Source organism: Lynx canadensis, chromosome A2 (assembly GCF_007474595.2).
Source record: "Lynx canadensis isolate LIC74 chromosome A2, mLynCan4.pri.v2, whole genome shotgun sequence".
Lineage (NCBI taxonomy): Eukaryota > Metazoa > Chordata > Mammalia > Carnivora > Felidae > Lynx > Lynx canadensis.
Window position 1 is genome coordinate 1,837,479 of NC_044304.2, and position 21,278 is coordinate 1,858,756.

General features: G+C 50.7%; 1 protein-coding gene across 1 annotated transcript in view; it reads left to right on the forward strand.

The window, feature by feature from the left end:
* LOC115502573 (zinc finger protein 77-like) overlaps positions 1 to 21,278 on the forward strand; it is an 86,174-nt gene that overhangs the window by 56,605 nt on the left and 8,291 nt on the right. The gene's annotated exons all lie outside the window — the stretch shown is intronic.

Below are 21,278 nucleotides of genomic sequence, written 5' to 3' on the forward strand. Positions count from 1 at the left end.
GCGTCCGACTTCAGCCAGGTCACGATCTCGCGCTCCGTGAGTTCGAGCCCCGCGTCAGGCTCTGGGCTGATGGCTTAGAGCCTGGAGCCTGTTTGCGATTCTGTGTCTCCCTCTCTCTCTGCCCCTCCCCCGTTCATGCTCTGTCTCTCTCTGTCCCAAAAATAAATAAACGTTGAAAAAAAAATTAAAAAAAAAAAAAGAAAGTTCATTTCTGTTCGCTGTTGCGGATACTGGAATTTGCCAATTCTGTGTGTACTTTCGGTCTTTATTATTGAAAGATACATTTCCAGTTATCTCTTTATTTAACGGATATTGGTTAAAATTCCAATATTGGTTAATGTGTTCGGGCACTGATTCTTGGTATCTTTGGTCAGTTTTGTTCCCAATTACGACCTGGAAGAACATCCCTTTGGACCATGACTCAGATTTGCCTATTTTTTTTTTTTTTTTCCATGAACAGTGATTGTGGTGGAAATACAGTGGGTGCTTTCCTCTGGCCCCCAGGAGGTAAAGTCTGGAAAGACCAGTACCCTTAATATCAGATCAGTCAGTCAAAATATGGTATCTTGTAAATTTTGGACACAGGAGCCTTTTCCATTTTATCCCCCCACTGGAGATAAAAACACCTCATTATTTCCATAATATTCCACAGTTCCTAGGTACCCCAAAGGCATTCAAACTATGGGACTAAATGGTTTTGGTTTTACCCTTCACTAAGGTATATGGCCAAGTAAGCATATGTAACTATCCTGTTGGGTTGGATGTCAAAGGGAAAAGTATTGTTTCCTCAGTACTTTCAAGAGGATTTACAGGGCATTTGGCAGGCTCATTCAGTGGAGCGTGCAACTTTTGGTCTTGGACTTTTGGATTTTGACTCCACACTGGGTGTAGAGAGAACGTTAAAACCAATGATAGGGGCGCCTGGGTGGCGCAGTTGGTTAAGCGTCCGACTCCAGCCAGGTCACGATCTCGCGGTCCGTGAGTTCGAGCCCCGCGTCGGGCTCTGGGCTGATGGCTCAGAGCCTGGAGCCTGTTTCCGATTCTGTGTCTCCCTCTCTCTCTGCCCCTCCCCTGTTCATGCTCTGTCTCTCTCTGTCCTGAAAATAAATAAACGCTGAAAAACAAAATTAAAAAAAAAAAAAAAAAAACCAATGATAGGGGCGCCTGGGTGGCGCAGTCGGTTAAGCGTCCGACTTCAGCCAGGTCACGATCTCGCGGTCCGTGAGTTCGAGCCCCGCGTCAGGCTCTGGGCTGATGGCTCAGAGCCTGGAGCCTGTTTCCGATTCTGTGTCTCCCTCTCTCTCTGCCCCTCCCCCATTCATGCCCTGTCTCTCTCTGTCCCAAAAATAAATAAACGTTGAAAAAAAAAAAATTAAAAAAAAAAAACAATGATAATAAAATAAAATCTTTAAAGAAAAAAAAGGATTTGCAATAGTACACACAAGTTAATATTTACCACTTTGATCTTTTTTTAAAAGACTCATCAGTAAACTATGCAAAATCTTTACTGTTTAGAGGAGTGGCATGTAAATTGCCATGGGGAGTCATAAAGGGACATATCAGCATTAAGCAGTCATGAGGGGTTTTCTTTGGATCCAAATGAGGTCTGGCTCCACGATCAAGTGCCCTAAGTATTGGTCCTGAGTCTGAGCAAACTGCAGATTTTTGAGGCTTTATGTCCCTTTAAAGCCAAAAGTGGCAACAGGTACATGATGTCTTCCACTGGGGGGAAGCAGACAATGAAACTACCTGCGTACTGTAACTAAGTAGAGATGCGGAAGACTCTCTCTCCTCCAGATCAGCCTTAGTGGTTTGTGAAACGACAGGAAGACCGTCAGTCCCTGGGGCACGACTGTCCAGTGTATTTCTGTGCCTCCAAGAGAGAACAAAACCTTGCTACCCTGGTAGCTACACTGGTGGGAGTAGAAACTAGGACAGCTGATGTGGAAAAAGTTTGGTGGTTCCTCAAGAAGTGAAACACAGAACCGCAGTGTGACCCAAGTGTTCCAGGCCTACGTAAACGGAAACAGACACTCAGATGTGTGCACACGAGTGCCAGGTGCAAAACTGTGCGTTCCCCGCAAAAGAGGGAAACGTCCCAAGTGTCCCCCAGTGCGTGGATGGGTGAACCGGGTGCAGCGTATACACAGGACGGACAGTGATTCAGCCCCAGAGAGGAATGAAGGACAGACACATCATGCACGTGAGCGTATGGTGTGAGTCACTTACATTAAATAGGCAGAGTACGCAAATCCGTAGAGACATGAAATATTTCAACAGTGCCCAGGAAGCATGATTTCCTGGCTATTGTGGCCTTTAAATTTGCTTAGGAAAATGGAGATATAAGTCGCATACCATGGGACTCACACATGTTTTTAAATGTTTATTTATTTTGAGAGAGGGAGCAGGGGTAGGGGCAGGGAGAGATGGGGACAGATCTGAAACGGACAATATACTGACAGCAGTAAGCCCAATATTGGGCTCCAACTCACTAACCAGGAGCTCATGACCTGAGCTGAAGTCCTTGGCTCAAGCGACTGAGTTGCCCAGGTGCTCCTGTGCTCACACTTTTAAGAGTAAAACTCAGTGTTCTTCCCTTCCCTCCCTTCCCCTCCCCTCCCCTCCCCTCCCCTCCCCTCCCCTCGCGTGTTCCCAGAGCTGTCCCACATCAACACACCACCTGAAGAAGGATGTGGAGCTTTTACATTCCACATTCACAGGGACGGATTACAACCTGGATCCGCCGTGACTTTCCTTGCAGAATATAACGCACACCTGAGTACTGTAACGTGTCACATCTGTGGCTGTGCCCGGCTGGGACCGCGGGATCCCACGTCGCACGGTGGCTGAAGACACAGGGCGCTTTTGATTGGCCTGAGGACTGAGAAGTGGAGGTTGGGTCAGAGGGTGGGGACTCACGGTGTCAAATGTCAGCTCCAAACACAGGTGGACCCGGCTCCCGTGCGATGAGGTCACCGGTCAGTGAGCTGTTCTTAAACGTAGTGACCACGTGTAGACCACGGGCCCTTCTGTTCTGTCACGTCCCGATCCCACGCCGGACAAGGGAGTATCCACAGAGAAACTGCGTGGAATGCGCGACCGAAAAGGAGGAGGCAGGCAGGAGACCCCGCCCAGAGCACATTGGTCTGAAAGCCCACCTCCCGGCCGGAGGATGAACCACGTGTGTGCCTCCAACCTGTCACTCAAAGTGCAGAAGGCGGGGCCTGGGCGTTCAGCCCAATCTGTGACCGCAGAGGTGGTGTCAGGATTATCTTCCAATCAGAACGTGAAGGCCCCAGACTGTCCTCTCACGGGGCGGAAGCGCGGTAGGTAATGTCCAATCTGGTTCGGGGTGGTGTCTTCGGGACAGCATCCAATCAGGTCGCAGGGATTGAAGCAACGTCCAATCAGGGCCCGGGCCGTGTAAGCTACCCTACCAGGCCCAAGTGAGAGTCCGGGGGGTGTGGCTCTCAGACGGAGCTGTTGGCGCCCTTGGATCCGGTGCTGCCCCCGGCGCGGGTGTGGGCGTCGGAGGTGGAAGCTCCCAGGGCGCGGAGCAGGGCCCCAAGATGGTGAGTGCGCGGGCCGGCGGGGCGGATGGGACCAGCCGGAACTAGGTGGAAGCGGCCGCGGCGGGGTGTCCTCATCCCCAGGGGTCCGCACCTGGGTCCTGGGCGGTTGGAACGGAGAAGGGAGGCTGGGGGAGGGCAGGGGGGAGGCCTGGGATTCGGGGAGCGTGTGCGACGACCTGACTAAGCAGGAGTTTGCGCTCCTCGGTGGAGGACAGGTAGAGACTGTCCGGGTAAGTTGTCACATAAAGGAAGCTATTTGTAGCCATAAGGCGGCCTCAGGAAATAGCTTCTGAATCCGCGACTCCCTAGCGGGGACGGGGCGGTGGGGGTGGGGAGGAGCTCTGTCGGGGGCAGTCTAGGCGGGCGTGAGGTCGCTCGGACCGAGCTGGAAGACGTGCCCAGAAAGCACGCGTGCAGTGTGACGGTCACGGAGCCGGAGCTGCTCCCGGGGGCTGAGACTTGGACGTTAGAATCCAGCGGAGGTAAGTGTGGGACGTGGGGCCGGGGCTGAGCGCGCGCTGAGGGAGCAGGTGCACGCGCATGGGGTCCTGGGCTGCGATCTCGGGTAAGAAATGCAGGGTTTTCTCACTTTGGAAACGGCGCGGAGAGTTTCACGGGTTTGGCTGTTTCCTGGCCTGGTGCAGACTGTCAGTCTTTGCTTCCACGCTGTTCCCTTCAAGTCGTAAATGGCTGAGATTGCTTTTCGGTTTTTCCATTTCTTTGTGATTGTGACCCGGACCAGGAAGTTCTGCAAGGGGTGTGCTGGGCAATTAGAGCCGGAGAGGCGTAGATCACGGAATGGAGCGGGGGTCCTAAAACGATTGCTTTTCTGGGCACCCCCTAAACCCGCTGAGCTTACAGGGGGGACCCACGGTGGACCTGTCACCCAACCAACCTGAGTTCTCTGCTTGGTGAGTCAGAAACTGCTCCACACTGAGCAGTCCCAGGAAGAAAACTTTATTAGCAGCAGATACGGAGATCAGTAGATCACAGGAAATAACTTCCAAAGCCCTGACTCCCCGGAGGGAGGGTGGATGGGCTCTTCTGGTTTAGGGCTGGGATGGATATTTCCATGGGGAAGCCTCCTCGTCCTGTGTGGGGTGGAAGGAGGGGTGCTGCGGGTGGGCCTTGGGGCAGCAGGCCTGTCCCCAGGAAGTAAGTCATGTACAGGAGGCTGTGCTCCTCCCCCAGCGGAGACTTCAGTGTGATAATGAGGTAAAGGTAATTGGTGGTCATTCCAGAGGTCCCTCCAGGTCCCTCTGCACCGACAGGAATCCCGGGGCTCCTCAAACTGGTCGGGGAGGTTGGGGCCCTGGAGGTCTGGTGAGGGCAGTGGGTCTGCTCCAGGGACGGGTTCCTGTCCTTTGCCTGAGTTAAGAGGACAGCTGGAAAGGACAGCTTAGGGAAACGTGGGGCAAAGTTCTGTGAGTACAAGCTCGTCAGCCTGAGGTCTAGCTGGTGACAGACTTGGGAGATGACCTCAAATCTGCGCCTGGCTGAGGACAGTTTATTACAATCGGTTCCAACAGGGACCAGCTCCCAACTCAGGGACCCTCCAGTGAAACAGAACCGGCTTGGTTGTTCTGTGAGGGGGGGATGGGCAGGAAGACCTAGTGTCAGGATCCAGCCCCTGGGGTGGAGGAAGGCCTCAGGTCCCCAGGTGGCTCAGGTCCCCAGGGCCTTGTTCCTCAGCTCAGTGGATGCTCAGAGTGTGGGCCACCTGCAGTCGGGCCTGTGGGGAGGACAGTGGCCTGGGTAAAGTTTGCGTAGGAAAGGGGCAGTGGTGGACAGTTGGTCAAACCAGTGTCAATTCTGTCAAAAATCCGAAGTGAGTAAGGAGAGACCTGTATTGAGAAGAATGATTGCAAAGTGGGGAGCAGGGGCACCGTTGCACTTCAGGCTGGGGCCATGCCAGGGGCGGGGCACTTTTGCACTAGATGCAGGAGCCATGGGGGGGGGGCAGCTGTTACATTAGAGGCAGGGGCTACAGGGGGGAGGGGGCTGCTGCGTTAGGGGCAAGGGCTGTGCAGGAGGCGGGGGGCTACATCGACAAGGAGGACACTGAGCATAAGACTTGCGAGTGTCTCAAGTTGTGTAAGTTGTCTGAGAGTTGTGCACAAGGGAGGAGAAGAGGAAAGAAACCAGGCAAGAGCAGGTGTGGTGCTGACGTTGGGGTTCCCTGAGGCCAGCCCGTCCCCCTGTCCCCAGGAGGGGCTTTGTGGTTCAGGATGAGGGCAAGCCCACATTCAGGGGTCTGGAGGAAGGAGAGAAGCCAAAGCAAAGCGGGACCAGCCAGCATTTTGTGCCCCTTGGTCACGGGGACAAGCAGCTGAGCTGATCACAGATGAGGCACAAAGTGTGGGTGTGGGGGGTCTGCGCGTGGCCCTGTCGTGGGTGAACCAGGGGGACTTCCTGTGAGTCTTCTCCTGGTCTGACGGGGGAGGGGCCCTCGTGCAGCCTGCTGTTTTCCAGACCCCGACAGGGTGGGGGAGGGAGTGCCTTTCCCTTCCACTGAGGTTTTCCTGGGAGCACAGGGCTCAGGTAGGCGTCTCCATGTCACCTGTCACCTGTGAGCAGGACCTGTCACCCTGTCCAGCTCAGTACTGATGGCTCTGTCCTCTGCCAGCCTCACGTTGAGCCGGTGTAAAATGCCCGAGTTCTTTCTGCCTCCTTTCTTCCCCTTCAGGGCAGAGGGTAGTGTGTCAGGTCGTTCCTGTCCCTGCTGACCCGGGTTACTGGGGGCTTTATCCAGAGAGCGTCCCCTGGGGAAAAGTGTCTCAGGACAGAACTGTCCTTCTCCATGAGGGTTGGGGGCTCCACGCCTTCATGCAGGTGGGTGGAGTCATGCATCAGAGGATTCATCCAAATGCTGGTGACGGTTCCACGCAGGGTCCAGAGCTGGAAAACTGTCTTCCTGATCTGTCCCCTGGGAATTGCCGGTGTCAGAGACGCACACAAATTCTGTGAACTGAGACGGGTTCAATTCTAACGGTACCAGGTCCCTGTTCTCTGAAAGGGATAAACAGCTTCCATTCTTGTGAAACCACACAGGGGCCCTAGAGCCGCCCCTCCCACTGTGGCCTTGACCTCAGGGTGGAAGCCGTGATGCTGCACCTGGTTGTCCACACAGCAGCTTGGGGTCCCCGTGTCATTCGGATGACCCAAGTTGCTGGAAGCTGGGGCCTCCTCTGGGCTGGGGACCGGCCACCCCCACAGCTAGGCCTGGTGGGAGGCAAGGGAAGGTGTGGTGGGGTCTCGCTTGCCTGCAGGTGGCCCCCGGGACCAGTGCGGAAGGGGCTGTGGCCGCCCAGAGAGGACGCAGGGCCCCAAGAAGGGGATGCCGGTACAGCTGTGCTGGGAACGATCTGGGGCCGCCCTGGGATGTCTCCTGAGGACCGGTGTTGGCATCGTCCAAGGGGTTGTGGGGTTAAGTGGGATCTGTGGAAACAGGAAGATGTGCAGGTCAGACTGAGGGAAGGCTCCTTGGGGTCAAGTGCCATTGGAAGGGTCATGAACACAGCGTGTAGGGGTCAGATCCTAAACTGGGAGGGTTTCCTCCCTGGTTAGAATTGGAGCCCTGGAGTAGGGGGTGCAGGGTGTGCAGATCTCCAGGGTTGGGTCCCCTGGGGTCTCCGGGTCCCCTCCTTCCTTCCTGGAGGACTGGTGTCAGCAGGGAGAGCTCAGCTCCCGTGTGGGGATTGGGCGTGACCCTCTGCAATGGGGTGTCCTGTGCGGTGTGGGCACCGCGGGTGACCGATGTGAGCGGCTCCTGCTCTGCTCCTTGGCCTGTTGTTCCTGGAGAGGCTCTCGCTGCCCCGGGAGTCCAGTGTGGGTGACACTTAGGACTTTTGTCCTTTGGCCATACCTCTTTCTGCTGGCAGCTTTCCGTGTCGTCACCCCCAAGCAGGTGTCACTTGACCGGATCTCTGTTGCGGTGCGAGAGGGGAATATCAGCAGTGCCACCGGTGATGTGGCTGCCGTGTGGCCGCCCAGGGCTCATCTGTGTCGCTCAGGCGGGTATTTGCGGCTGGGGCCTCCTAGTGAACCCCTCCGTCCCGGGATGGTGGGGCGTGGGGGTCTCCAGTTCATGTTTTCCTTTTGTGGGCTCTGCTGTTGCCGTCAGTTTGGTCCTGTCCTCAGGGTAAATGCCTCGTAAGTCCTTCTGTGCTGGGGGGACATTGCATATTGTAGCTTGTAAGTTACACGTTAGCAGGAAACAGGGTGCAGAGTATGAACCACTCGACAGTGCTTCTGGTTGGTATCACCTGGGTGGTAAACTAAGGTTCCCAGCCTGGCTGGTAAACTTTTAAGCACCTGGCTGGTAAACTGGGTTCCCCGATCCCTGTGAAGTTTGAGAGGCGTTCCCCAGGTAGGGATATCGTTCTCTCACAGTCTGAAGCCATAGGGAAACACTGGGCTTCTGTCCAGCGAGATAACATATAAACCATGGCTAAACTGTATTCATGTTTACAAGAGAGGGAGCTGTGTGACATCCATTTGTGCGAGCCAGCTTCCCTGGGGTTGTCCTTGGACCGGTGGAACCTGCGAGGTTGTCACTTTTGTGACTTTATTAGTATTTCTCCGCTCATAGTCATTATCGAACACTATTAGGTTGTTGGAGGCCACTGCTCTAATGTCCGTCCACTGGTGAGTAGTGCATATTATAGTGTCTCTGGATATTGCTGGACTGGTATTTGTCCAACCAGAGTTCTCTTTTTACTAAAGTCACAATTATTAGGTTTCCATCAATGCTTTTACATTTCTGGGGAACATTTTTGGACACCTCTGTTCAGTTTCTCTATATTATTATTTGGGAGAACATCCCTTTGAACTATGACATGAGTTTGCCTTGGCTTCCTAGAGCTGTGTTTCCTTTTTTGTGTTGAAGAATTATCAGCCAAATGGTTTCTTTTGGTCTCCAAGGAGTCAGATCTGGAGCCAGGACCCTTCGTAATGCCAGAGAGGTCAGTTCAAGTAGGGCATCTAATGAATTTGGGACAAAGGAGCCATTTTTAATTGATCCCCATGTGGGTAAGGACATCTTGTCTCCATAGTAGTCCAAGGTCATGAGCTCCCTTACAGGCATGGCGACTGTCCCTATGAACATGTGTGAACGTGTTTTAACCTTGGTGAAGGTGCAGGGCCAGAGGAAGGGCCGATCATTCAGCGTGTTGAGCTGAAGTAGCCCAAAGGTAAAGTGCTGCTCAGTGACCTCAAGGGACTTGCAGTCGCATCCCCAGCATGATATTTACCGTTTTCAATTTGTAAATAAGAGTAAACCATAGAACCTGTGCGTGAGAGGCACTTCCTGTTTGCAGGGGGAGTCAGAAGGTGCTGTGTCCGTGCTGAGCAGTCACGAGGGGTTTCACGTGGGTCCACGTGTCATGCTCATTCCCGGATCAGACGCCCTACGTATCGATCCTGAGTTTGAGCAACCTGCAATATTTCTTTAGAGACATTTTGTCCTTTCAAGGCCAAAAGGTGTAACAGGTGGATTCGGGCTTCCTGGGAAGAGGTCTGAGAAGGGGAGCAGAGACCGAAACCATCTGCATATCATCAGAGAGCAGAGCCTTCAGCAATTTTCCATCATCCAGACCTGCTTTTGAGATTCAAGAAAAGCAAGAAAGCCTGTGCCGCCCTGGGCGTGAGTGCCCTGGCGTGTTTCTGTTCCTTTCAAATGAAAGCAGAGGTAACTGCGTTCATCCTCAGAAACTGCAATACGAAAAATGCACTGTGCAGTTTCATTTCCTTGAAAATTTGCTCTCAGCGGGAAGGGATGTCAGCGTGTGGGAGTTGGGAACAGCAGGTGCCAGTGATCACCGTGTCCTGGACAGTCCTCCGTCGTCTGGGCACTGGTAAAAGAGGATGGGTGCAGGGTATAATGGGATCATAGCCTCAGGTTCGTAATCTTCTATGGGCTTGGTGCCTTTAAGGGCTTCTTTATTTACAGGAAATTTATTAAATACGACAGCACTTTGAGGGATTTATTTGAATCTTCATAGGAGGTACACTGTGGTTTCTGCCAATATTAGTTGGGGATTTTGCTCAGAAAGAGGATGGCAGGTGATCCAGCCGAGACAAATGATTAGTGTCCCCAGATGCCACTCTAGTGCGTCAGAGATGAAGTAGATAAAAGATGTCCAAAGGGCATTTCGTCCCCTGGTTAGGTATTTCGAGTACCTTCATCCAGTTCTAGAATTACTTTCCCTTTGTGGGAGAATGAAATTCCAGCGTGATCCCTTCTGAGGATCCGTGCAGTGAATGACTAGAGGTGGAGGAACTAACGTGAAAATGGTGTGTCTGTCACACGGGACTAGACACAAGGGGGGGCGGGTTCAGAGGCAGGAACCTGTGCAGGTTCATTAGAGACCCCACTGTTGGAGCCCCGTGAGCTCTCAGCGGCGGGACCTGCTTCACAGCGTAGGTCCCGTGTCAGGCGGCACAGAGAGAGTCCCTCCCCATCTGGAGAGTGGTTTCTCCAAGCTGATCAGGAGGGAATTTGGGGCAGCGCCCCTGTGGTCCTTAGAGCCCAGCCGTTGGGCATGAGGAGGGCTTGGGAGGGGCCGGGAGGAGGGCTCCCACCTGGAGCATTCAGGCTGCTGGTAACCTTCCCTCACATGTCCTGGATGCTGGCAATAATAGTGCAGACTAGGAGGTATTTGGTGGGTTTTTCTTAAATGTTTGTTTATTTTTAGAGACACAGAGTGTGAGTGGGGGAGGGGCAGAGAGAGAGGGAGACACAGAACCCGAAGCAGGCTCCAGGCTCTGAGCTGTCAGCCCGGAACCCAACGCGGGGCTCAAACCAACGAACTGTGAGATCATGATGTGAGCCGAAGTTGGATGCTCAACCAACCGAGCCACCCAGGCGCTCCTTATAGAAGCCTTCAGTTGTTCGTGGTGCAAATTAAGAATTTTAGCTTTCCTTCATGTGGGCTGTGAGTGGCCTAGTTTGTCAAAATAATTAAATATGCAGGGGATGAGATTTCCCAGCCCATCCTGGTCCTTTTAACTAAAAAGAAAGATTCCAGTCCAGCCCATTAAATGCTGCCTGATGGATTCCACATGTGAAGAAAGACCAGAAGTTACATTGAAGATAGGCTGAGGTCCATTGTAATAGCTATGTACAGGTTCATCAGGCTTTTGTGTGGAAACCTGGATTTTGTTTTAATTCACAGTCCTAGGAAAAGCTACTGTAATTGCTTGGTGGGAATTTTCAGACGTTTGGCATCTTTTCAGAAGTTGGGCCTCTCTCTCTCTCTCCCTCTCTTGGGTTAGTTTCATCCCATGTGTGGCCTGGGCCTCAGCAACATGCATGTGGACTCGTTGATCTAAATCTGGGAAACCATGTTGGTAAGTTGAATAGCCGTGTCGTGTTCTTCAGCGAGCTTATGGGGGGTCCTGGGCACTTTTGGAAACTTCTGCCTTAGTCCAGGGAACATGAGAAACATGGGCTTTTAGGTCTTGAGAAGCCTTCCCTTTAAGGAGGCCTGGTTAACAGGCTGAGGTAAGGAGGGATCATGGGCAGGTTCAGAAGAAAAGGGGAAGTTCAGAGCTTGTTGAGGAAAGTGGTTGGAGGCAGGTCCCAGGTGTAGAGTAGCCGCCGGATGTCTGCAGACAGGGAAGCCTGGGCGGGAGAAAAAGACACTTTGGAAGCCATTTGTCGTTATTTCAGTTGTTTGCCTTGGTTCATTTGAAATAGTCTTTTGCAAAGAGGTACACTTAGATCCTGAAAATATTTGCAAGTCTTGAGGTACCGAATAAAATATGTATCAAATTCAGTTTGCTGGATTCATGACTTCCTAATTTCTTTTTTTTTCTTTTCTATTCTTTTCTCTCATTCTTTCTTTTCTTCTTTCCTTCCTTCCTTCCTTCTTAATTTTTAAATTTTTTTTTTCTAACAGTATTCAATAAAACATGTTTGGGGAGATTGAAAGTTCCCCATAAAGGCCCTTGTAGTTCTAAATTATATTTGGTTCAGTTGCTCATTTTGTTAGAAATGCACGAGGATGCACCATGGTTTTTAAACATAAGATTGGCCAGGGTTCCATTTGAGGGCCCCCTCCATGCGCTTTGATAACTGGAATCCATTTCTTGGTAGTTTTCTCTAGACCAGAATAAAAATTTATGAACACTAGTCTCTATAGGAGTAGCCTTGTTCCAGAAGAAACCAGACCAAGGGCCAATGCATTTCCAACAGGCACGATTCCAAGAGGAACAGTCCAGTTTTGGAAAGTAGTCGGAACAAAAATGAGTTCTCTGAGAAAGGACAAGCCCCTAACACAGGTTCTGAATAAACCCTGGAGAGTGCACAACCAGGAGAGCGCAGACCCAGGGAGCGGGGCTCTGATCTCAGCACAAAACAACCTCCGCTTCAGGGTCCCCAAGAAAGCAGAGAGAGCAGTGGGCTCCGTGGGTACCTGCACCTATTTGCTCGCCAGCCTGGGAGTGGTTGGGGTCTCCTCTGGGTCCCCTGGTGATCACCAAGTAACGTTAACTTAAAAATGAAACCGGCAGTTATTTTTCCAGGAAAAAAATGAGAATAGCAGAGAATTGGGATTTGGGACAGGTAAGCCCCAGCAATACCACAGGCAAGTCTGGAGAAGAAAGGGAGGAACAAAGGGAGGAACGCTTTTTCCTAGAGGAGAGGGGACATTGGGAGGGGCTGTGCCAAACCAGAAAGCCATTGGAGCAAACTGGGTGTTCCACGTGTAGTGGCTTCTCATTGGCTGAACTGTGGCTCTCTTTCATTGGCCGAGGCATGACTGTCTCTCATTGGCTGGGCTGTGGCTCTCGCTGGCTGAGCCCTGGCTCTCTCGCATTGGCTGGACTGTGACTGGCTCTCATTGGCTGGCCTATGATTGTCTCTCATTGGCTGGCCTATGATTGTCTCTCATTGGCTGAGCTGTTGCCACCGGAGGAAATAATCTTTCCTCCTGCATGAACAGTGATGCATTATGGGTGTGCAGGTGCGTCTCTCCGTGTTGTGTCTGCCCTTGGCCCTGAGCGGCAGGTTGGGGAGCTTCCCCTGTGGACTCCTGACTGCACTTCAGTCGTGTCGCCTTTACTCAGCCTGGAAGAGGTGCCGGGCTCCTGGGTGGTTTTCATCGCGGGCGATCGGGAGTCGTGCCGCGGAGAGCAGAGCGCGTGCGCACGCGTGTGTGTGATGGCGCTCGTCCTCCCTGGTCTGGGGCAGGTGGATACGAGGAGCGGACCTGCCGTGTTGGGTGGGAACTCCACGTTGCTCATGTTGGGGGTCCACCAGACTCTTCCAAAGCGGCCTCCCCCGCTTACATCCGCAGCAGGATAAATGAAGGAGAATGCGCCCTGCTCACGTCCTCGCCGGCGCTTCCTGGGGCGTCTTTATAGCCAGTGTGGTGGGTGCGAAGGGGCCTCTGCTGGTAGTTCGAGGTGCGTGTCCCGCGTGACGAATGTCTAGCATCTTTTCATCGGCCCACTGGCCATTTGCATATGTTCTTTAGAGAAGTGTCTGGGTGCGCAAATGTTAGGTGTGGACTTCTCCCTGCCGCCCCTTTTCGGGATGAGGAAGTTCCTTTCTGTTCCTAGTTGGCTGAGTATTTTTGTCAAGAGAGGGTGGTGGGTTCAAGGATATACCTTTTCTGTGTGTAAGTGATCACGGGGTTTTTGTTTCTCTTCTGTTCATGAAGTTTACGACTGCGGTTTTGCTTGGTGAGCCAACCATTTTATTCCCAGATAAATCCCGCTTGGTCACGTTGTAGAATCCATTTTATTACTATTTTTAAATTTTTTTTAAACATTCATTTTTTGAGAGTGAGAGAGACAGAGCATGATTGGGAGAGGCAGAGAGAGAGAGGGAGACACAGAATCAGAAGCAGGCTCCAGGCTCGGAGCTGTCAGCACGGGGCCTGACGCAGGGCTGGAACTCACAGACTTGAGAGATCATGACCTGAGCCGAAGTCAGACATTCAACCAACTGAGCCACCCAGGCGCCCCTGTAGAATCCATTTCATATAGGATTAATGTTGGTGTCAGGATAAACTGGCCACATGGGGTAGATTGGAAGTGTCTGTGCATGGTTGCATTTTGCATATGGATCCCTGATGTGTGGTGACGTTGAGCTCATTTCATGTGCTTTTTGGCCACTTCTGTATCTTCCTAGGGAAATGTGCATTCACATTTTTTTGTCCATTATTTAGTTGTATTATTTGCCTTTATAATGTAACCTATAATATAATCTTTTTTATTGTTGTTATACAAGTTTTGAAAAACCTATGTAGGTTACAAGCCTCGTATCAGATGTGACTAGCAAACCCACGCTGCAGCCCCAGATGAAATGGTGTTGCCTTCATTGTAGCTGATGTAGCTGGGATTCTGTGTGCTTAGGTTGTGGAAACATGTCTTTTATTTAAGTAATTCCTGATTATTTTCTCATAATTGTTTGCTTTTTCCTTCAGTGATGTGGTGTCCTCATATTGCTCCAAAGATACCATGTGTAGGGTGTTCAGATTGGTTGGGGAGGGAGGGTGGGCAGCATAGGCTGTGAAAGAATTCACCCACAGCAAAATTTACCCAACAAAGGAGTTAGAAGTCTATTGAATGCACTGTAGGGGAGCTGCAGGCCACCAGGTGGTGGTGACGAGCTATGGTCATAGGGCAGAGTGAAGGAGTGTAGGGACACATGGAAATTCGCCCTTTTTGTGGTAACTGTGCCCGGTTGTAAGTAGACCATTGGAGAGTTGGGGCCTGTGGCTATCTAGAGGCGGGTCACTTCATGAGCCTGTTTTTTATCCATCTGTGTGGTCACTGTGGGCCCTTTTGCCTAACTCAGGTTTCCATTGGTGAAGCCTGTTGTCTAAATGTGGCCCTGACATCCCCCTGACAGGTGGAGAATGACAAATCTTTGGCGTTAGGACAGGGGTGTCACCTTCAGTAGCTTCTTCCTGCTGAATGAGGGCATAGAGGTGTCCCTGGTATGTCAACATTCAGCAGGAAAATAAGCCTGAAGAAAAGACCTTTGATAGTTGACCATGATCTTCCTCCAGTCCAGGAGTTTCGCCAGTCATTAAAGGAGAGGGAAGGATCCTTTCAAGCACCGACATGAGGATTTGTATCTGTCAGCACTCCTGTTATGTTATTGGGGTAACCTGGAGCGCATACGTGGCACTCTGTTTTAATGAAAGCATAGGTTCCTTTTTGAGCTGCTGCAGGATATCAGGCCATTGGGTATTGGAGGGTCACCTTCTCCATTTGTGGGTGACTGTGTGTTGGGCTTGGTTAAAGATGGCTGTTGTATGCCTGGCTAAAACCTCTATTTGTAATTTTAAATCCATAGAGGTTTTCCAGGAGAAATATGGTTACAGGAGAGGACCATTAATAAGCCTTCAATGCCTGATGTCTAACCTTAACAACATCCTAATTATGAGGAATTGCTGGCAAATGGGAGCTACCTCTCCCCGGAGATAAGGACGTCCCAACCTGCACCATGCAATCCAATATAAGAAAAATGAGGGCATCCCTTATTTCTGTAAGTCCATAGTTAATCACATGGAGTGGGATATGCTCAAGCGTTTAAGGAGTGAATTTCTTATCACAGCCATGCAGAATTGGTCAAGGTGACAGTTGAGTCATGCAGTTGTTGGGGAGTCCTTCCCATTTTCCAGCTGTTCAGATAATGCTGTGTCCCTGGGGTTCTGTTCTTATCCAAACAGAGTAACAAGCATGATGATTCTCTGTACATGAGTTATTGTGGCAATCGCTCTGAAGTTCACGTCAAGTTGTCTAGCGTTGGTATTCAGAATTTTAATAAAAACAGCAATTTTAGCTTTTAATGATTTTAAGTCACGAGAAAGGAAGATATGAAACCTTCGTTTGGAGAGCTCTAGCCAGATATTTGAGGAAACCAGAAGAATTCAAAACCTAGTCTGGTTTATAAGAAATAGTACCAAAAACCCAGTATCTACAAAGATGTTGTTTTGAAAACATAATTATTTTCTCTCTGCATTCACTCTTATTTCTAGAGATAGCCAAATCAAGACTGATTTGTTTGTAAAACAGGTCCAGTTTTGGGGCGCCTGGGTGGCGCAGTCGGTTAAGCGTCCGACTTCAGCCAGGTCACGATCTCGCGGTCTGTGAGTTCGAGCCCCGCGTCAGGCTCTGGGCTGATGGCTCAGAGCCTGGAGCCTGTTTCCGATTCTGTGTCTCCCTCTCTCTCTGCCCCTCCCCCGTTCATGCTCTGTCTCTCTCTGTCCCAAAAATAAATAAAAACGTTGAAAAAAAAATTTTAAAACAGGTCCAGTTTTAACAAAATGGCCTAGTTATTTACAAACGCTCAGCAGGAACAGTGATTGGCCATATAAGTTTTTTAAAAAGCTTGCTTTGCTCAAAATTTTCATAAGGAATCTCTAGATCGAACTTTTTAAAAAAACTTTATTTATTTAAATGTTTATTTTTGAGACAAAGAGAGACAGAGCATGAACTAGGGAGGATCAGAGAGAGAGGGGGAGACTTAGAATCCGAAGCAGGCTCCAGGCTCTGAGCTGTCAGCACAGACACTGACACAGGGCTTGAACTCACGGACCGTGAGATCATGACCTGAGCCGAAGTTGGATGCTTAACCGACTGAGCCACCCAGGCGCCCCTCTAGACTGAACTTTTAATAGCCCCTCGAGGCCAGAAGACAAGCCAAATATTTGTCACCAGACTTGTCTGCAAGACCTGTAGATTTATGTGATTTCTTCTTCTCAGGGTCCCCAAACCATCCTGAGGTTTCCGGCACCTGCCAGGAGTTGACTTTACTCACCTGGTAAGGCTGCTGGGAACCCTGTCAGCAAGGCATCAGGCCAATATTTCCAGGGGGGTTGATTGGCTCCACAAAGTCCACCTGAATTCCTTCAAGCTGTCTGGTTAGTTCTGGGTCTATGCAGGTCTGTCCCAAATCCGACATTCCTGTCAAATCTTTGGTGAAATAACCAATGTGTCCAATGGTGTCTTGTTACAAGGAGAACAGATTCTCATTGTACTTAAGCAAAAAGGAGGGGAGGACTCAGCACTCAGATGTGTAGGAATGTGTTTGCTTGTAGATCAAGATGGCAGCTGCATACATGGGAACTAAGGAGTTAAGGGGGGAATCTGACAGAAGCAAGGCTGCCGAGACTCAGCCAGCATCAGGAAAGGGTCCCAGCTGAGTCCTTCACATGTGCGGATTCACCACGGCTGAGATGCCATTGCCATATTTGCCACCCGTTGGGAATAGACCTTGGGAACAGAGTGGAGAGGAGAGGAAAGGGGTCATTCGCCCATACAGGCCCGAATGGTCTGACCTTGTTCACCCTCAGACCCATAGACCATACCAGGGACCCCTTGGATAGAGAACTTTGGCTGCCTGGTGAGGAGTATGGTTACACCTGCCAAAGGGAAAAAAGAAAGGAGAAGGAGTCAAGGATCCCCCCTGAAGGGCAAGAGGGGAAATCCCTCATCCTGTTGGGCAAGGGGTGCCCCATAGACGCCCCCTGGGACTTGGGATCCTCACCAAGGAGGAACCTCTCAGGTGGAGGTTGTCAGCTGCCCAGAGAACACTAGAGTCAGGCCACCAAGGGAAACTCCCAAGAAATTCCTAGGAAATCCCAGGAGAGGCCGAGTATAGCAGAGGGTCCCTGTGAAGGCCAACAAATGTGGGGTGACCCGATCAGGGGGAGGCCCGCAGCTCAGGGGGTGAGAGAATTCCCCCCAAGGCAGAACAGAGGAGATGGGAGTTTGCTGAATACCCTGCAAGGGAGCAGCGGGCAGGATGGCAAAGGAGAGACCATCTGCCGGGAGGCAGTGCTTGGGGGCTACAGTTATGGGGTCACGAGGGAGCATGGGAACCTTTGGAATGCTCCCTGTGTGGGACCTGTGCCCAGTTGTAAGTACGCAGGGGTTAGTTAGGGCCTGTGGCCGTTTTGAGGCAGGTCACTCGGGAGCCCGTGTGCATTCAGCTGTGTGCTCACTGCGCCCTTTGCTGTGTATCTTTCCATCACTCAGGCCTGTTGCCTAAAAACGGTCCATACACTGTGATTCTTCCTCCTGTGTTAACGTGAGCGGTGGCTGTGTCCCCATCAATCCCTCAGGGACTCTTCCTTCTGGTGCCCTTTTCCTTGAATTCTGGGCCCTGGGTTAAATGTTTCAGCGGCCCTCCTGACTTCCAAGTTTCTTAAGGCCCCGGACTTGTCTTACACACCAGGTGTGCCAGGCGCCCGGGCCCTGGCCTGTGTCCGTGCCCAGAGCCCACCTAATCCGGGGAAAGGGTCGTGTCTGCCTCTGTCGGAAGAGAGAGGACTCCAGCAGGCTTCTTGCCCTTGTTCCTTCCAGGGCGAGAGCTGCTCACATCAAGCAGCAGTGGAATCCGAGTGTCCACACCATCCTGACATTCTGGTTCCAGTTCTTGGAGCTGATGACGAGGCATAATCGTCTTAGAGCAAGCCAAGCGCGTGTCCTCCGGTCTGTGTGTTGTCCGAGTGAATATTTCACTTTTCAGTCTGTACAGTACTGGTCTGCTCAGATCTGTCTCAGTGTAAATATCCCAGTAAATTGGGTGTGTGTAAGTCCATGTCAGCTGTTGTCCTCACCCTCTGTTGTGACTCAGGGGTCCTAGGAATGGAGTGCAGCTCCCCGCCTGTCACCCTTCATCCTCCCACACACATGGGTGATGATGGAGCTTTGCAGCAATAGAGTGTGTGGTATGTTTCAGGCCTCTGTGGTCTTTGAGGATGTGGCTGTGAACTTTACCCCGGAAGAGTGGGCTTTGCTGAATCGTGGTCAGAGGAAGCTCTACAGAGATGTGATGCTGGAGACCTGCAGGAACCTGTCTGCTGTGGGTAAGGATGGCTCCATACCTTCACTAGTCATTTAGGGAAGAAATGTTTCTTACAATTGGCTGTTCTTATTGGGCCGGAGGAATGGGAATACATTGGAAGAAGGACAGAGTTGGTCCAAGCATTCATGAAACCTATCTGGAGTCATACAGCTTTTCCACAAAGGCATAGTTTTATGTGTTAAATTGGTTGTTTATTACCCTGTTTTTTTAAGTTTATTTATTTTGAGAGGGAGAGAGAGTGTGTGTAGACACTACTCATGAGAGTGGGGGACGGGGAGAGAGAGAATCCCAAGGAGGCTCCGCACCATCAGCACAGAGCGCAATGTGGACTTGATCTCATGAACCGTGAGATCATGACCTGAGCTGAAACCCAGAGTTGGGTGCTTAACCAACTGAGCAAGCCACCAGGCACTCCAAGGCCACTAGTTTTAAGACCAAGAAATGTTGCCAACTTGCTACATGCCAGCACAGGGAGGAGACAAACAAATATGTTGTAAAGGAAACAACAGGACAAAACCACTGAAAATGAGCTACATGATATGGAGATAAGAGACCTACCAGAGACAGAGTTCAAAGTCATGGTCCTGCAGATCCTCACCAGTCTTTTGAGAGAAGAGTGTAGAAACACAGACTTTCAACAAGAAGATAGAAACTATAAACAAAAACCAGTCACAGCTCAGAGTTTCCATAACTGGCCTGAAAAACGCCAGATGGGATCTGCAGGAGGTAAGAGGATGTTAAACACAGATCAGTCATCTGGAAGATGCACTAGTGAGAAGCCACCAGGATGAACAGCAAAAGAACAATACTGACAAATAAGTGAGGACAGGTTCCGGGACCTCTGTCACTCCTGGGCTGCTTGGTTCTTGTCCTGGATGCACCAAAGAATCGGAGACCTGTACCAGAATGGGGAGCTGGGGTGGCTTGAGTAGATATGCATAGTCATTGCGCTTTCCATTAGAGAAAAGGGGCCACTGCTGGAGTAAGAGGGGCAGTGGCCCCAGGATGCTCTCCTTTGAAGCCTGCTTCGTGTACGTGTAAATTTGCCTTTGGTTGACATTTTGACTGGCAAAATGGTGGTTTTAGAATATTTGGGCTTCTGTGCCTGTGCCTGCTCATGATTCATTCTGTTAGAATTGTACAGATTTATATATTGTCTATTTATGAGTTTTTTTTTTTTAATTTTTTTTTTCAACGTTTATTTATTTTTGGGACAGAGAGAGACAGAGCATGAACGGGGGAGGGGCAGAGAGAGAGGGAGACACAGAATCGGAAACAGGCTCCAGGCTCCGAGCCATCAGCCCAGAGCCCGACGCGGGGCTCGAACTCCCGGACCGCGAGATCGTGACCTGGCTGAAGTCGGACGCTTAACCGACTGCGCCACCCAGGCGCCCCTATTTATGAGTTTTTGCTATTTATGAGTTTTATGAGCTTTTGCTGTAACCTTAAGAGTAAGTTGCACTCTTTCTGCACATGGCTCAGCTCTTGAAAGTCCCAATGTGGCTTTTTGGTTTTGAATTTTTGTTTTTTAGAGAGAGAGAGTATGCAAGCAGAGGATGGGGCAAAGGGAGAGGGAGAGGGAGAGAGAGAGAGAGAGAGAGAGAGAGAGAGAGAATTCTCAGGCTACACGCTAAGCACGGAGTCCAAAGCAGGGCCTGATCCCATGGCCCTGGTATCATGACTTGAGCCAAAATCAAGAGTCAGATGCTAAACAGACTGAGCCACTGAGGCTCCCTCATACACACCCCTCACACACACCTCCCTCATACACACCTTTGTGGCTTTTGAGCCAGCTCTGTGGCTAGGCCTTTCCTGTTTTGTTAGCCCTTAGAGGTGGCTCTGTAGGTGTGGCTGTTAGCCCCACCCCCCGCCACGCCCCACGTAGGGGTGGCTGTGAGGTTGTGGCCAGATCTGTTTTATCCCTCCTCACTCATGTCTAACTAACTGCCCCACACTATACCATGTCAGGGGGAATAACATTTTATTAGAGAAGTCTGAGGAGGGGAAGAGAGAGAAAGGGGCAGAAACTTACTAGAAGAAACAAAAGCTGAGAATTTCCCTAATCAGGAGATGGGAACAGATATCCAGATCCAGGAAGGACATCAAGCCTAATAAACAGGATGAACCAAAGGACGTTCATGCCAAGACTTATAATAAAACGGGAAAAAACTTAAAACTAAGGAGATAAGGTCTAAGAAGAAAGAGAAAAGCAAACTGTAAACTCTAAGGGAAATTTCGTAAGGCTGTCAGCTGATTTTTTTAGCAGAAACATGGCAAGTCAGTGGGGAGTGCCATAATACTTTCGAAGGGCCAAAAGGAAATAACTATGACCAAGGATATTCTACCAGGCAAAGTTAATAATTCAGAATTGAAGGAGACAGCTTCCCAGAGAAAAATAATTGAAGATGTTCATCACCATTAACCCAGCTTTACAAGAAATCTCAAAGGACTTCTTTTAAGTGGAAAAGAAAAGGCCTGGGGCGCCTGGGTGGCGCAGTCGGTTAAGCGTCCGACTTCAGCCAGGTCACGATCTCGCGGTCCGTGAGTTCGAGCCCCGCGTCAGGCTCTGGGCTGATGGCTTGGAGCCTGGAGCCTGTTTCCGATTCTGTGTCTCCCTCTCTCTCTGCCCCTCCCCCGTTCATGCTCTGTCTCTCTCTGTCCCAAAAATAAATAAAAACGTTGAAAAAAAAATTAAAAAAAAAAAAAGAAAAGGCCATAAGTAGAAGCATGAAAAGTATGAAAGGAAAAACAAAATTGCTGGCAGAGGGGCACCTGGGCAGCTTAGTCAGTTAAGCATCCAATTTCAGCTCAGGTCATATTCTCACAGTTCCTGGGTCCGAGCCCCATGTCAGGCTTTGTGCTGACCGCTCAGAGCC